Genomic DNA, 5,092 nt, shown 5'->3' on the forward strand with positions numbered 1-5,092 from the left:
GCAACACAGTTCTGCAAGAGCCTCTCTCGCTATCTTCTCTTTCTTTTTGTAATCTCTGTAGTTTATTACAGAATGTTAGTCTAATGCATACAGAATCATTTCATGATATAAAACAAAGTTACTTGTTTCCAACAGAGTATATGCTCAGTGCTGTATAATATCCAAAAATAAACTGATAGCTCTTTAACTTGGGGATTCTTTACAAAATAGATATCCTGTGGATCATTGGCTTTTAAATTTAAAACAGTTTTGATGCTGTAATGCAAGCCCCAAACACTAGGTAGAGCAGCTAGCAGAGAAATATTCTGTTCAAAATAGCAGGTTGAAATGAACATGTTGCACTGTGGTGGAAAGAGAACAGCAAAAGATTTTTAGCATTTTAAGTTTTTCCACGAATCTGTTAGTTTTGCTTTATTCTACTTTACTATTTTTAAATTAGCACTCAACAAAAGAGGGAGAAAAGTAAAGTAAATTGTATTTCCCCATGATTTCAAAGTAACAAATTTCAAAAATTAACATTTGTTTTCAAACTTCAAGAGGAGGAAAACTTCAATGAAAATGGCATTTTTCAATCAGCTGAGAATAAATACAATATATTTATTCTCTATCTCAGATTGTTTAATTTGCAGATTACTGTGCAAATTACTAAATTTCTAATTATGCTACACAACTAAAAACATTAGCGCTAAGTGTGGCTGCTTCATATACCCTGTTTCTTGTTCCTTACATTAGTGTAATCTTTTTTTGTCCTAGGACTCATGAATTAGAAAAAAAAAATCAGCTGGTGAAAAACCCTCAGAGATTAAGGGTTTCTGCAAAAGAAATGAATAGACATTCTTCCAAAAGACTTAGAAATTATCTTGGATGAATCAGTCTCCCAATCCATTTTCATAGAAGAGGAATACGATTTCTTGGATAAAACAGAGGACCCCCCCCCCCCAAGAGGAAACACTGTTGATTCTGATACAGGAAGTTTTAATTCCAGTGCGTGAACAAGGCATCCAAATAGATGATGACAGCATGGAATGTCAGATTGCAAGCAACTGCATTAAAGAAATTGCCTCAGAGAAAGAAATGCTAAAGCTCTTCAGGGATTTATGGAAAATCCTGGCTAATGTGGAAAAAGAACTGTGTCGAATGAGAGGTCAGGGAAGATATCCCTGCTGAGAAATATAAATCTCAGCTGAAAGATAAGATTTTGCAATTACACAGACAGAATAAATGTGATCTTATTAATGATTTGACTAGACTCAAAGGTTGTACAACATCTACTTCCATTAGAGAAACACTATTTCCTGAAATGGATCAAATTTCAGCTGGCTCACACTGATAGAAGGAATTGTTCTGAACCTACAGGCTGAATACAAAGAGAAATGCAAGTCTCTCAGATTAGTTCTGCCACTTCTTTACAGGTTGAGCATTCCATGTGAAAGTTGGGGAAGTCCCAGGAGGCTGTGCACCCCATGGTTAAAGGCTGCAATACCCTAAAAAGTGGAAGGCAACTCACCCACCTCTCAGGCATCGCAATTGACCTCATGCTAAAAGAGCTTCCTGTTCACCTGATGAACGGACATGTCTGCAACCTCCCACTGCAATGGGTGACCGACATTCTGAACTCTGGGCCAAGCTGAGGGGAAGGACCAAAATGCTGGTTGTGATGATGCTGGGAGTGCAGAGCACTGGGAAATCCACCTTCCTGAATGCCACATTCCAGCGGCAGTTTGCAGTGAGTAGCGGCTGAGGTACGCAGGGAGCCTTCATGTTGCTCCTTCAAGCTAGAGCAATCTTAGAAAAGGAACAGGGCTGTGATTTCATCCTGGTGATGGACACAAAGTATGAAAGCCCCTGAACAGGCCAAGGTGGAAGAGAGTTATCAACATGACAACGAGTTGGCTATCCTGGTGACTGGACTGAACAACAGAACCATTGTTAACATGGTCATGGAGAATGCCACTGAAATGAAAGATTTTGAAAGCTGTGCTCCATGGATTTCTCAGAAAGCAAAGAGCGGGGCATAAATCCCACTGCTAATTTGCGCATCAGAACATCAGTGATGTTTCCGCATGTGAACAAAACACGAGACACAGGAAACGCCTCCAGGAGCTACTGGATTAAGTGATCAAAACTGCAGCAAAGATGAAAAATCTAAATGAGAAAATAAACTTTTCTGATATCATGGAGGATGATCTGGAAAAAACACAGTTGGTACAAGTGTTGCCAGACTGCAATTAAGAATCTCTCTCTCCTGATGAATAGAAGCTAACAATGTGAAATGCAACAGAGACTACTGTGTGGACAACAGAAAATTCTGGAGCTCTTACAATTTTCCCTGTACTATTCTACCAGATTCAGATTTGCTGCCCCACTTTCCAAATATTGTTGTATCAGAAGTGCAAAGAGCCTGAAGAAAAAACTGGAAAGTTGCTCACTCATTTAAGAAATGTAAGGAAGCCACTCACATTAAAGAGGGTCGCCACCGCAATATAGCCAATATTCAAGATGACAACATGAAAGTAATTGGAAGGACAGTGGACATGTTTTTCGAAGAAGGCTGGAGAAAAGAAAGTAAACTGGAAAACCATGAATTGGATATGCAATTTGAAATAATTTGGAAAGAAAATTTCTGAATTGGTGCCCCTTTTTTTTAATAGAACCATGAAATTCATGAAAAAATTGAGTTCTATCTGCAAAAAGACTTGGATAACAAAGGGAGTTCAGTCAGAAGATACGAGCAGGGAAAAGCCTGAGGAATTCTAGAATTAACTCTGTCAACATGAGAACCAAACATTTAGACTTTTGATTGACCAACCAGTGAAACATTGGTTTACAAAAAAACAAAAACGGTTACAGAAAACAGAAAAAACTGCTGAAACGCTGATGGCCAAATGTAATAGTTACATTGAAGAGGGTCTATTTCAAGGTAGACTGATGAACATTTTGCAGGAAATTGTTACATATGTTCAATGAGAAACTTCAATAGGAGGAATTGAAAACACTTCAGACTCCAGTTTGCTCTGAAGTTGATCTGAAGCTTCACATTTTGGGGGAAGCCGCTCACACATTTCCGAAGATGCATGATGATTTTCCCCAAAGAAAATGATCCTCAGCAATGGCTGGAACAACTGATACTTCAATATTTCTCTATATTTAAGAGCCATTATTTGAAAAAAGATGCCCAACAACATAGAGCCAAGGACTTCAGCAATCAGTGTCTCCAGCTTGCCTTAATGGATTATGTTAGCAAAAAACTCGGGCTAGAAATAGCGAATGACTCAGCAGTGGACAGTCTATTGAATGTGCCAGCTGGACTTTTTCTTCAGTTCACTGTGCAGAAGAAGCTGTTTGAACATGAGAACTTCAACTATGTGAAGTTTGTCAAAGCTTGAATACAAAGGCACAGATTAGATTGGTACCAACAGGCTGAGGATTTGGAAGATCCTGAGGAAGAAGTCAAAGCACATGCTTTGGAGAGGATACAGGAAACATTTGCTATGAAATAAACACACAGATATACTCCTAAATGAGATACCGATATGATTGGATGAAGTCACTGGATGGGCAAAAATGAACCATTTTCATCTACTCTTTGCCCCTTTTAACCTATAGAAGAGGGGCCCACAGTGCTTCACTTGGGCATTCTTGGGTGTGGAGATTGCACTTGAATAAATAGGGAATGAAATATGCAGCCACTACAGTTCCGCAGCCAAAGTCCCACTTGTTCTGCCCTTCGGGCATGATTGTGAACCATTAATAACTATTCTCTGGGAACATTATCCAGCCAGTTAGGCACCCACCTTATAGAAGCCCCATCTAAGTTATGTTTGCCTAGTTTACTGATAAAAAGATCATGCAAGACCACATCAAATGCCTTACAAAATTCTAGATATACCATGTCCACCACTCTCCCTTATCCAACAAATTCCTGCAGTCTAGAAGTAGCTTCAGTGCCTGCTGGACACCCACCGCCCTGTGCCAGGCATCACACACTCTGGGGGCCAAAAACACGTCCGAGGGGTGGACAGCATTTGGGAGCCAGCAGGAAGAGGGAAATGAGGACACACTTGTCATGCAGTTTGCCCTCTCATCCAGTTGGTAGCTGTGCTGCAGACAGGAACGTAACCTCAGCCACAGCCCTGGCACTGGGGGCCCCACGCTGGCCTCACGTCTTGTTGAGCTGTGGGGTGCCGACCAGCGCTATGCTGGAGAGCCCCTTCGCATCACACTGCACCCAGCACCCGTCCTGGTCCCGGTGGCTCTGTCCGGCTGTGGAGCGGTGGATCTTAGATCAGGCTCAGCATCCTTGTGGTGGCCAGGCCCGGCTCCATGTGGCCTGTTGGCAGCTGCCTTCCAGAATAACATCCTGTTCCTGCTTTAGCTGGCGGAGCTGCAGCTGGGCTCTGCCTGGGCTAGGGCCTGACAGGTGCAAACCAAGCTCCAGAGGCGACTCGGGCGACTCCGTCCCTCCCAGCAGGGGAAAGTTTCAGGTTGGGCTTCGCTGGCTCCTCCCCGGAGCCTGAATGGAACCTTCTGGCCAGACAGAGCCTGGGGGCCGGGCGGCGCCTGAGAGCGACAGCCGCTCTCTGGGGGGGCGTGCGCTGGGCGGTGCGCTTGGAACCCGGCGCTGGCTGGCGCTGGGGGTGAGACAGCGGGTGGGTGAGCCACTGGGACCCAGCCGAGCACCGTGTGTTGGGCTGGACGGGGCGCGTCGGTCTCTGCTAAATGCCCCCCCACATTCACGCAGGCTGTAAACTGCGCAGGATCAGCATCCTCCCAACCTCCCCTCTCCGCCCCATGGCCGGCGGGTCCAGCAGCCTTTCTGCTTGTGGGGATTTGGCCCCACCCCATGGCCACCCATGGACCCGGGGCCCATTGACCCAGCTGAGATCTGTTCCCCTGTTTCCAGTTGAGCCCCGGGTGCTTGGCACTGCCTGATTGCTGCTCCTCATTCCAGGGTGTGGTGGGAGCTGCAAAGTGCCCCAGTCACCTTTGTACTGCATTGCCGCCGAATTAGTTTGCAGAGCTCACATGCCCTCTTCTGAGGGTGCCTTGTCTGTCAGGAGATCCCCGCCCCCACTCTACAGGTGCTGCAGGG

General features: G+C 44.7%; 1 pseudogene; it reads left to right on the forward strand.

The window, feature by feature from the left end:
- Positions 1–1,020: 1,020 nt before the first annotated feature.
- LOC142831178 (up-regulator of cell proliferation-like) lies at positions 1,021–2,263 on the forward strand (annotated as a pseudogene).
- The last annotated feature ends 2,829 nt before the right edge of the window (positions 2,264–5,092 follow it).

The sequence above is a fragment of the Pelodiscus sinensis genome, chromosome 12 (genome assembly GCF_049634645.1).
Source record: "Pelodiscus sinensis isolate JC-2024 chromosome 12, ASM4963464v1, whole genome shotgun sequence".
NCBI lineage: Eukaryota > Metazoa > Chordata > Testudines > Trionychidae > Pelodiscus > Pelodiscus sinensis.